General features: G+C 44.2%; 1 protein-coding gene across 3 annotated transcripts in view; it reads right to left on the minus strand.

Annotated features, from left to right (window-relative positions):
* Nucleotides 1–12,500, minus strand: part of LOC123512329 (cell adhesion molecule 1-like) — a 74,127-nt gene that overhangs the window by 27,485 nt on the left and 34,142 nt on the right. The gene's annotated exons all lie outside the window — the stretch shown is intronic.

Genomic DNA, 12,500 nt, shown 5'->3' on the forward strand with positions numbered 1-12,500 from the left:
TTCTTCTTCTTCTTCTTCTTCTTCTTCTTCTCTTCTTTTTCTTTTCTTTTCTTTTCTTTTCTTCTTCTTCTTCTTCTTCTTCTTCTTCTTCTTCTTCTTCTTCTTCTTCTTCTTCTTCTTCTTCTTCTTCTTCTTCTTCTTCTTCTTCTTCTTCTTCTTCTTCTTCTTCTTCTCCTCCTCCTCCTCCTCCTCCTCCTCCTCCTCCTCCCTCACAAATCCAACATGCCTACAACACTTGTGATCCTTCCCTCAACCCCAACACTCAACAACCAGGATAGGACGTGACGCAAATACGTATGTGTCTCTCTCTCTCTCTCTCTCTCTCTCTCTCTCTCTCTCTCTCTCTCTCTCTCTCTCTCTCTCTCTCTCTCTCTCTCTCTCTCTCTCTCTCTCTCTCTCTCTCTCTCTCTCTCTCTCTCTCTCTCTCTCTCTCTCTCTCTTTTTTTTTTTTTTTTATTTAAACATAATTTATACAGAAGAACATGTACCCAAAGGCGCACTGTCGTGTGCTACCTATTCTAAGGGTACTACAATCTATTTCTCTACAATATTTACAAGACTTAAAAATAGAAAATATACAAGATGGTCAGCATGTAAATGGAGCACTGTTCTTTTCACTTCACTAGCACTATTCACGCACTGCACTACACTGAGTGTCACGTCACAAAGAGTGTCAGAGGAGTTGGCAGTGTCTGTCTCCACTTATGTGCCATCAGTTTGACACTGTGTGTGTTCATCTCCTGGACGTGAGGCACCGCGGCCGTGAACAAGTTCCACATCCTGGAGACGCGTCCTGCGAAGGTGCGTTGATGCTGACACCCGTGGGATCGCGGCACCTCTACGGCGTCACCACCATTGAGCACCGTTCTCGTGCTCCGTGCGGTGACTCTCAGAGGATGACGCAGCCCTGCCAGATGTGGCACTCTTTGCACCTGTGCCTTATGGAACACTACGATTGCCGCCACATCTCTGCGGTGTTCCAGTGAATCAAGGGACGCTCAGGCTCTGGGTGAGGTGGTATTGCAGCATCTACTAGCCGTATGGCGCGGCGTTGGATGCTGTCAGTCTCCTTCTGTGTGTGGCGGCACAGGACATCCAGGAGAGCTGCGTACTCAAGGTGGGGCCGCACCTGTGCCTTGTACAGCAGCAGTCTCCCTTCCTGTCGAGGAAACTGGCGATCCTTCTGAGAGCGGAGATCCTGTGAGAGGCTTTCTTGGCAATGGATTTGACATGGCTGTCAACCTCTCCTCTCTCTCTCTCTCTCTCTCTCTCTCTCTCTCTCTCTCTCTCTCTCTCTCTCTCTCTCTCTCTCTCTCTCTCTCTCTCTCTCTCTCTCTCTCTCTCTCTCTCTCTCTCTCTCTCTCTCTCTCTCTCTCTCTCTCTCTCTCTCTCTCTCTCTCTCTCTCTCTCTCTCTCTCTCTCTCTCTCTCTCTCTCTCTCTCTCTCTCTCTCTCTCTCTCTCTCTCTCTCTCTCTCTCTCTCTCTCTCTCTCTCTCTCTCTCTCTCTCTCTCTCTCTCTCTCTCTCTCTCTCTCTCTCTCTCTCTCTCTCTCTCTCTCTCTCTCTCTCTCTCTCTCTCTCTCTCTCTCTCTCTCTCTCTCTCTCTCTCTCTCTCTCTCTCTCTCTCTCTCTCTCTCTCTCTCTCTCTCTCTCTCTCTCTCTCTCTCTCTCTCTCTCTCTCTCTCTCTCTCTCTCTCTCTCTCTCTCTCTCTCTCTCTCTCTCTCTCTCTCTCTCTCTCTCTCTCTCTCTCTCTCTCTCTCTCTCTCTCTCTCTCTCTCTCTCTCTCTCTCTCTCTCTCTCTCTCTCTCTCTCTCTCTCTCTCTCTCTCTCTCTCTCTCTCTCTCTCTCTCTCTCTCTCTCTCTCTCTCTCTCTCTCTCTCTCTCTCTCTCTCTCTCTCTCTCTCTCTCTCTCTCTCTCTCTCTCTCTCTCTCTCTCTCTCTCTCTCTCTCTCTCTCTCTCTCTCTCTCTCTCTCTCTCTCTCTCTCTCTCTCTCTCTCTCTCTCTCTCTCTCTCTCTCTCTCTCTCTCTCTCTCTCTCTCTCTCTCTCTCTCTCTCTCTCTCTCTCTCTCTCTCTCTCTCTCTCTCTCTCTCTCTCTCTCTCTCTCTCTCTCTCTCTCTCTCTCTCTCTCTCTCTCTCTCTCTCTCTCTCTCTCTCTCTCTCTCTCTCTCTCTCTCTCTCTCTCTCTCTCTCAGGAATGTTGTGTTTTCTATTACGCATTGTGAAAGCTATGGAATGTTGGTTATGGTGGTGGTGGTGGAGGCGTTGGTGGTTTTGTTGTTGTAGAAGAAAAGCAGCAGTAGTAGTAGTAGTAGTAGTAGTAGTAGTAGTAGTAGTAGTAGTAGTAGTAGTAGTAGTAGCAGCAGTGGTAGTAGTAGTAGTGATGGTGGTGGTGATGATGGTAGTGATGGTGGTGGTGGTGGTGATGGTAATGGTGGTGGTGGTAGTGGTGGTGGTAGCAATGGCAGTGGTAGTGGCGGTGGTGCTACTACTGCTGCTACTAGCAGTGCAGCAGCAGCAGCAGTGGCAGTGGTAGTAGTGGTAGTGGCAGTAGCAGTGTAGTAGTAGTGGTAAAGTGGTAGTAGTAGCAGTTATAATAGTAGTGGTAGTAGTACTGTTTAGTAGTAATAGTAGTAATAGTAGTAGTAGTAGTAGTAATAGTAAGAGTAGTAGTAGTAGTACTATAGTAACAATAGTAATAGTAGTAACAGCAGCAGTGGTGGTGGTGGTGGTGGTGGCAGCAGTAAAGTAATTGCTCTTGTTTTTGTTCTTATTGAAGATAAAATAGTAATGGCAGCAGAAGTACCATCAGTAGCAACATTATAGCTTAAGTAGTAACACCACCACCATCATCACCTACGCAACCACCACCACCACCACCACCACCACCAGTAATAGTAGTCGTGCCCATCGTAACATCACCCGCTCTGCCTCCCCCAGCCCGCCGCTCCCTTGGGTGGAAACACTGCACACACCGGGGCATAAAACTAGAAAATGCATTACTTTACCGCCCCTTATGTGACCCCGCCTCATAAACACAGCTAGAAACACCATGCGAGGAAGAGCAGGAGGAGGAGGAGGAGGAGGAAGAGGAGGAGGAAAAGGAAGGGGAGAGGAGGTATTTGGGAGGAAAAGTGAGGGGAAGGGAGGAGGGAAAGAGGCAACAGACCAGAACATTTTATGAGTTTAATAGCAAAGGTTCTAAATGTGTGATAAGGTAATGGCTTTTATTTTTGCCTCTCCCCCCCTCTCCCTCTCTCCCCTTCCCTCAGGTCATGGCCGATTACTTTTCAGGCAGAGAGAGAGAGAGAGAGAGAGAGAGAGAGAGAGAGAGAGAGAGAGAGAGAGAGAGAGAGAGAGAGAGAGCTGAGATGCAATTAATTTTCGGCTAACTTTCACTCTTCCTGACGCGAAGTAATGAGGCACTGAGCTCTTCATTAACATTCCATTTATTCAGCCAATTTTACCTCTTTTCACACACGTCTTCCCTCCCTCCCTACCATCCACGGCCTCCTCCAACCCTCCAACCCTCCCTTCACTTCCTCCGGTCCTTCACTCCTCCTAAACGCGCTTCGTCACTCATAATTTTTATCCTTGCATTCAGATCCTGCAAAATACTCCTTCAAGATGCTCCCAGCCAAGCCTTCAGGTCTCCTTCAGGTGTTCCACAGGTATTCCTCGTATTATTTCAGTGTTCCCGTGTGTTCCTCTGAGCGTGTGTCTCTTCCTTATTCACCTAACGAGGAGGAGGAGGAAGAGGAGGTAGTGGTAGGGGAGGAAGTGGAGGTTAACAGAGGAAGGGAGATGATCAACTGGAAGACAAGAGCAAGAACAAAAAAGGAGAATAAAGAAAGAGAGAGAGAGAGAGAGAGAGAGAGAGAGAGAGAGAGAGAGAGAGAGAGAGAAAGTCAGGAAGAGAAAGAGAACGAAAGAGAGGAGAAAATGGAGAAAATGAAGACAGGAATAATGGATTAGAGCCTTCAAGTTAAGTTTTCAGAAATATGAATATGAAAAAAGGAGCAACTTGGGAGAGAAAGCAGCGCATTTACTTTTTATTATTATTATTTTCTTCATCCCTTGAGAGAGAGATTATTATCAAACGACGCCAAAGAAAAGAACAAAGAAAAATAGAGAAATAAAAATCTTTACACGTGAATGAAAGACGAGATTAACAAAGCAGTGAATGAAAATAACAAGGAGAGGAAGGAGTGACAATGAAGAGAGAGAGAGAGAGAGAGAGAGAGAGAGAGAGAGAGAGAGAGAGAGAGAGAGAGAGAGAGAGAGAGAGAATGTAGAATAGGGTGACCAGACGTCCCCGGTTTCCGGGGACAGTTCCCGATTTCAGTGACCTGTCCCCGGCAACTGCTGTCCCCGGTTTTCTGTAACTGAAAGATCACTTGATGCGTTAAAAAACTACTCCTTTTGATTATGATAATTATGTCCTTTTATCATTACTCTTTTAGAATGTCAAGAATAAGGAGGCCTTATTTTTTCATATAGTTTCCGTGAAGACGGTGAAATGTATAGCGGACACATTTTAACAGCTAATGGGTGTTCATGATCTCAGATATTTTATCAGGTAGAGATTTTTTTTTTCTTTGCAACTTGGGTAAATAAGGCGAGCGAAACTTTTGATTGCTGGTTTAGAAATGGTACGGATAGTGTCCCCGTTTTAGTTTTTCCAATGCAAAAACACTACATGTTTTTACCTCCCTGAACTGAAAATGTCCCTGGAATTTGTCTCAGAAATCTGGTCACCCTAATGTAGAAATAGGTTTTAAAAAGTGGGAAAGAAATACAGGAGGAACCAGAAGAGACGAGGAAAGGGTAAGACAGACAGACGGACAGACAGACAGACAGGGGGGAGGGAGGAATCCGGCATCTCATGGGAGGAAGGTTCATTACCTGCCACAGAAAACTAATCTCTGTCCCTTGTGACTTTGCCGTCGATACTTGGAATACTTCGCTTCCCTGTTGTTTTGACCGTCGCTCAATACCACGATACCAAGAGGCCGGGTTCTCCTGGCTCATGTTTCCCGCTCCTTCTTTCTCTCATTTCGTACAGTTAAGACCCTAAAGTTTGCGCACGTGACGTTTTCTTTTCCATTAAGCTACCCGTTTTGTCTCAACCGTAAGTCTGATGTGCTGCCTGTCATCTCGCAAAGCCTGAGAAGTGAATGCTCCAAGGAAATCAGAGAACATTGAGACTGAAGGCAAGCGCTAAACATAGTGGAAGTGAGAGCATCAGGTTACAAGATTTCTCGGTGCGACTGTACCTTGCGTCTCGTACGCTAAAAAGAAAGTGGTTATTTCTTTTTCCATTTTAAATCTTACAGGGCTAAAGTATATCATTATAGGAAGGTTTCACTGTTTGGCTTCTAACTCGCTTCACTCATATCGTAGCTTGCCTCACTCATGCTAGAAATTTGGTGTGGGAGAATTGATAGAGGTTAATTATGTATTCTGAACTCCACAGAACCAAAATAGAACAGCATACCAAAGTTTCAGTGTTCCTGGCTTCCACATCGTTTCCCTCATCCCACTCTCTGCCTGCCTTGCTTCCTTTATGCTAAAAACGATCAGCATTGAGTGAGGTTTACGTATTCTACCGAGACGAAATATAATAACAGCCTCTACAAGCTTGAAACTATCCCATCATTCACTTTAGAGCTGTCAGTGGCAGATAAATGGAATAGACTCTGTAATCAGGTTGTTAGTGCTGAGTTATTAGGGAGCGGTGACTTTTTGAAAGATTAGATGAATTTATGATGAGGATGACAAGTTGAAATACGTAGTTATGTTGCACGCTGGATTGCCACGTGTAGACTGGCGGCTTCTTGCAGCTTTTCTTAACTTCTCGTGTTTTTTTTTTTTTTTATGTTCCTGTTTAACTTGCAGAATTCGTAGCAGTCAAATGTGAACAGTAAGATAAATCACCAATGTGTCTTTAAATTTTACTCTAGACCAGCAGCATACTTAGTTTCGAGAATTCACAGCATTGGGGAGGCAAACTGCACTCTGAACGGCAAGGTTAACACACGATTATTTGCAAGCACAAGCAGCGAAGCCGATCCTGAGGGCGCGTGACTCCTGGCGGCGCCGCGGGAGCTTCTCGCGAGGCGGGGGAGGCAAAGCCAATCGGCCATAAAGATCTGGGCGGCTGCACGACACAGCGCCGCGCCGATCCTGTTTTATGGAATCATTTATTTCCTCGATTGGGAAGGAGTTTACATTTCAATTTCCTGTTGTCTGGCGGGAAAACGAGCGGAGTTTTGTCTTGGCCGCAGCGCTCGAGGAAAGCAGATCTGACGGCGGGTAATTCGATGGTATGATGGATGAGGGAAAGATGCCCGACTGACGAGGCGATGAATATTAATGGCGCCGCGCGGGACACCTGTGCCCCGCGCCGCGCTGAGGTGACTGGTTATCTCCCCTGACAAATGGCGCGCCGTGCGAGGCTGAAAAGTGATCAGAACGCGAAAACATGGCGTGCAAAGAGATCCAAAACACGGAAAACCACATTAAAACTTGCCAAAACACGAAAAAAACTGGAAAGTCATGAAAACAAGAAAATTTGCGTGAAAAGTGATGAAAAACAAGAATTGCATGAAAACTCATCAGAAGTTATAAAAAATGCATGGAATTAGGATAGGAACAAGAAAAGACTGCATGGAAGTACTAGCAATTTTCAGAACACTTGAAAGTAGTAAAAGAAAAAAATACGAATACAACATGGAAAGCTTTATTAAACAACAAGAAGACCATGAAAAGTAAAAAGTAAAACACACATACAAGCACACACGAAAAGCAGCAATCAAGTATGAATCCCCCTCATCTCATCCTCCCCAACAAAACAAAACACCACCAAACTAAAAAGATAAACAGTCGGAATGAATACCAAACAAGCAAGTGCCTTTCTTCTTTCTTTCCTTCCTTCACACTCCTCCACCACTCGTTCCCACCATACCACACCACCACCAACCACCCACCCACCAACCACAGACTCATTCTCGCCCCGGGACAGAAAACAGAGTGCACAGAATTCACAGCAACAAACCGCTCGAGGAATGACCCGCGTAAACTCCCGTGCCATTGTGGCGGAGGCGGGAAAGACTGTGGAAAACTCAAGGAAAACTCTAGAGAAGACTCGGGAAGGCTCGCGTCTCCCGACAATCCCTTGAAGCAGCTGTATTTTTCCTTGACAAATGAACACAGCACTCCTCCTGCCGCCCCATCACTCTCCATACGTTAGGTGTCGTCGTGGATATAGCAGCGGGTCTTAGGAATCGAGCGTCCATCCTTTCTGTGGTCTTTGTATATCGCCCATCCCTCGTCCCTTGTTCTTACCACTTTCCTACCTCCTCCCTATCTCCTCTCTACCTCCTTCTCACTCCCTCTGGTCTCTATTGCCCCTCATTCCCCTCGCCCTTCACGCCTATGAGTCTCGGGATTAGGGGGCGAGGGTTCTTCATCTTTGACGCCTTGCCTCACCTCGCCTTGCCTCGTCCTGCCGTGCTCTCTCGTGCCGATGTAGTTATGTTGTCCCTCTGTCTTCTGGTGTTGTTTGTGTTGTTTTGTAAGTGTTTTTATGTGTTTTTTGTTGTGTTTACGTGGGTGTTGTTTTCTTTTTTTGTTTCTATTTCCTATTTTATCTGTTTTTCTTCGTTTTCTTCGTCTTCATCTTTGTTGTCTTCTCCTTTCATTTGTTGATCTAGTTTTTCTTTTTCCTCCTCTTTTTGTTCTTATTCTTGGTTTTCTTCTTCTCTCCATCTCCTCCTCCTCCTCCTCCTCCTCCTCCTCCTCCTCCTCCTCCTCCTCCTCCTCCTCCTCCTCCTCCTTCTCCTATTTATCTTATTCTTCCTGGCAACTGACAAGGTGTTTGATTCTCACTCCTCCTTTGTTTGTTCTGCTGATCATTCCTTCATTCTCTCCTGCTCCTCCTCCTTCACCTCCTCCTCCTCCTCCTCCTCCTCCTCCTCCTCCTCCTCCTCCTCCTCCTCCTCCTCCTCCTCCTACTACTACTACTACTACTACTACTACTACTCTTCCTCCTCCTCCTCCTCCTCCTCCTCCTCCTCCTCCTCCTCCTCCTCCTCCTCCTCCTCCTCCTCCTCCTCCTCCTTCATCCTTTCTTCCATCTTTCTCTCCTTTCACTTCCTTTCCTCTCCTCTTCCTTCCTTTCCTCCTCCTCCTCCTCCTCCTCCTCCTCCTCCTCCTCCTCCTCCTTCATCCTTTCTTCCATCTTTCTCTCCTTTCACTTCCTTTCCTCTCCTCTTCCTTCCTTTCCCTCATTTTCGATCTTTTCTTTCCCCTCCTTTCTTCCTTCCTTCCTTCTTTTCTCTTCTTCTTAACTTTCTTTCATTTCTTTTCTTCCTTCTCCTCTCCCTTCCTTCCTTCCTTCTTTCCTTCCTTTTCCTCTCTCTCCCTTCCTTCCTTCCTTCTTTCCTTCCTTTTCCTCTCTCTTCCTTCCTTCATTCCTTCTTTCCTTCCTTTTCCTCTCTCTCCTTCCTTACTTCGTCACAAAGGCTCTCTCTCTCTCTCTCTCTCTCTCTCTCTCTCTCTCTCTCTCTCTCTCTCTCTCTCTCTCTCTCTCTCTCTCTCTCTCTCTCTCTCTCTCTCTCTCTCTCTCTCTCTCTCTCTCTCTCTCTCTCTCTCTCTCTCTCTCTCTCTCTCTCTCTCTCTCTCTCTCTCTCTCTCTCTCTCTCTCTCTCTCTCTCTCTCTCTCTCTCTCTCTCTCTCTCTTTGCGACCTCCTTTAAACACACCATCGTTGATTAATTCATTTCTTAATTAATTTTCCATATTTACTTTGATTAATGGATTTCTCATTTCATTTCTGTGTGTGTGTGTGTGTGTGTGTGTGTGTGTGTGTGTGTGTGTGTGTGTGTGTGTGTGTGTGTGTGTGTGTGTAAGAGTAGGAAAGTTTTGAGATATCTTAGCGTACTGGCCTTTTTCTTTTCTTTTTTTCTTTTCTTTTATTTTCAGTTCTGCGTTCCTGACTATGCATAAGTATTTATTTTTTGTCTTTTGTGTGAGAATAAGAGTTTTTTTTTTCTTCTTCTTTCTTTCTCTGTCTATGTATCTTTGTGTACTGTCGTTCTTTCTCCACTTTTTTATTCCTTTTATCCTTTTTAGTTTTACGTTTCTGACTGCGACGTGTTTTTTTTTTTTTTTTTTTTATGTTTGAGAATAAGAGTTTTTTTTATTTCCTTTATATATGTTGTGTTTCTTTCCTCTTATCAGCTTGTCACTTCTTATTAGGAGTTCCAAAAGGATATATTTTTTCTACGTACTTGTTTGAAAATGTAAATTGTTATTGTATTCCTCAGTAGATTAAATTAGACTGCAAAACAAACAAATAAGACAAATAAGTGCAGCACTTTACAATAAGCAGTTCTTAAAATAATCTTGTTACAATAATCTTCCACAATATTCATGATTCTCCCAGTTGTATTTTTTATTTTTGATTATATCTTTAACAGATGACATAAACAGACTAGTAGCAATTATGGCAGCAATAATTCAGCTTTGCATTAATACTGTACTCTGAGTTACAACTTACAATATTCATTTGTTTGAATATGAGCTATTTCAAAGTAATAATTATCTATTCATATTCTTCAGTAGATTACAAACCGAATAACGTGTGATTATGACACTAGATATCCACTCCTGTTCTCATATTATAATACAATTAATGATATTGATGATTATCATTTATTTCAAAGTAAGAAATATACATTCGTATTCTTCAGTAGATCACAAAAGACAAAATGTATCTCAATATCCATCTTTAATATAATTGCATTACAATTACTTCATAGTAATTTTTATGCCATTCAAGACTGTCCGTCTGTTATAACCAATTACATAACTCTGTTCATACCCTTCAGAGGGCTATCAGTATTAATAAGACTTAATATCAACCTTTACAATAGCTGAAAATAATTATGAGTTATCAGTTATTTCAAATCACATAACTAACTTCACATTTTAAGTGAACTACGATAATTATTCATCTAATATTCACCTTGCCAATAATCTACAATAATGATGGTTTTCTTTTAGTTATTCCAAAGTGCACAACTAATTCTTCATATTCATAAGTGGACTTCAACAATTATTCCTCTAACATTCACCTTCCCAACAATCTACAATAATGATGCCGTTCTTCCGTCTATTTCAAAGTTGTTTTTTTTTTTTACTTTTTTCTTTTTACGTTAAGGCCTATAGCGCCTGTAGGCTCACTTGAAGAGTGTGTAGGAAGCGCTGTTCAGCTTCCGCCCATTAGTGACGCAGGCAATTTTTTTATAGTGGTACCCATATTAGGGCCCATATCACCACCCAAGCTTATCTTAGGTGTAACCACCTAGAGTCCTAGACCCTAGCTGGGTATCATGGTGACATGTAGGTAACTTTAAACCACTCGAAGTACACATAACTCCTCATATCCCTAACTAGACGCAGCAACGCATCCTATATTTACCTTTACAGTAATCTACGCTATAACAACTGTGTGTGTGTCGTAATAACCCTCTATGTTACAGCAGTCCTCTATAATATTCATGGAGGGCGCCTTTCTTTCTTTGTAACTTTATCCCCCTTTTCTTTTGGCAACTTTCGAAACAAAGTTGTATGGCTCCTGTAATCTCTTTTTATGGGCGCGGCCGATGGAGTGAAAATCGTGATGTTTAAAACTTTTCTTTCTCTATTTTTCTTTTCTTTCCTTTTTTAAGGTGGTGGAGTGTTTCGTGAGAGGCGCCGCTGCCTGCCTGGCTGCCTGCCTGCCTGCCTGCCTGGCCCTCCTGCTGCCAAACGCTTTTTTCTTCTTCAGGTTTTCTCTTTTTTCTGTATTGTTTTATCATATTCAGTCTTATTATAATATTTACGATCCTATTTCACTTTTCTTTTCTTTCGTCGTATCGTTTTCACCCAAGTTCGCTTCGCCGCTCAGAAATTTCGCATACTAAGTGATTCTCCATTCGAACTTTTCTCATTGATCTTTTCTTCTCCCACTCTTATTTCCTTTTTTTATGGAATTCATGGCCACGTACCGAGTTTCTCTTGAGCCTCACTTGTATCTGAATTAAATTTACAGCCTCACGTGTCCCTGTCCATCATTGTTTTTTCTTCGTCTTTTTTTTTCATATTCTGTCGCTCTCCACTTCTCTATTCTCTCTTTCACAGCATCGTCTCAATGTCTCCTTTCGAAACGTTACGCTTATTCCCTCTTTATTCTCTCTCTTATTTATTTATTTTTCATTCATCACTCTTCTTGGGTTGGCTTGCGTTAGTTTGCGTTGATGTGTGTGTGTGTGTGTGTTTCACTGTTTGATCTGCTGCAGTCTCTGACGAGACAGCCAGACGTTACCCTACGGAACGAGCTCAGAGCTCATTATTTCCGATCTTCGGATAGGCCTGAGACCAGGCACACACCACACACCGGGACAACAAGGTCACAACTCCTCGATTTACATCCCGTACCTACTCACTGCTAGGTGAACAGGGGCTACACGTGAAAGGAGACACACCCAAATATCTCCACCCGGCCGGGAATCGAACCCCGGTCCTCTGGCTTGTGAAGTCAGCGCTCTAACCACTGAGCTACCGGGCTGTGTGTGTGTGTGTGTGTGTGTGTGTGTGTGTGTGTGTGTGTGTGTGTGTGTGTGTGTGTGTGTGTGTGTGTGTATATGAGTTAAGTTACTTTATATACGTTGCCTTGTCTTGCCTTGTCTCATGTCTTGTTTTGTGTCGTGTCGCGTTGCATAGTGTTACCTCATTACTTAAACCCACTCCTGGTCGCATCCTCGCCTGTCCAGTGACGCGCAACACTCGGCAACACACACCACTCACTCCCTTTGTGCAGCGTGTGCCTTCAATCTTAAGCCGCCTGATCCGCTTGCAGTCTCACAAAAACCTGCCAACTAAAAGATTCCAAGCGGCTCAGCGGAATTAAAACTAAGGAAAAGCGCTAAAAACGGAAAATAAAAAGCCGGCAAAGGTTACCTAACTTATGAACTTAAGTGTAAATTGTTTGCTTACTTCTACAGCCGACTACGAGTACTCAGAAAAAAAAAAAAAAAAAAACACACACACACACACACACACACACACACACACACACACACACACACACACGGCCCAGTAGCTCAGTGGTTAGAGCACTGGCTTCACAAGCCAGAGGACCGGGGTTCGATTCCCCGGCCGGGTGGAGATATTTGGGTGTGTCTCCGTTCACGTGTAGCCCCTGTTCACCTAACAGTGAGTAGTTACGGGATGTAAATCGAGGAGTTGTGACCTTGTTGTCCCGGTGTGTGGTGTGTGCCTGGTCTCAGGCTTATCCGAAGATCAGAAATAATGAGCTCTGAGCTCGTTCTGTAGGGTAACGTCTGGCTGTCTCGTCAGAGACTGCAGCAGATCGAACAGTGAATTACACACACACACACACACACATCGCGTAGTGTAGTGGTTAGCACGCTCAACTCACACTCGAGAGGGTCCG

The sequence above is a fragment of the Portunus trituberculatus genome, chromosome 33 (genome assembly GCF_017591435.1).
Source record: "Portunus trituberculatus isolate SZX2019 chromosome 33, ASM1759143v1, whole genome shotgun sequence".
Taxonomy (NCBI): Eukaryota; Metazoa; Arthropoda; class Malacostraca; order Decapoda; family Portunidae; genus Portunus; species Portunus trituberculatus.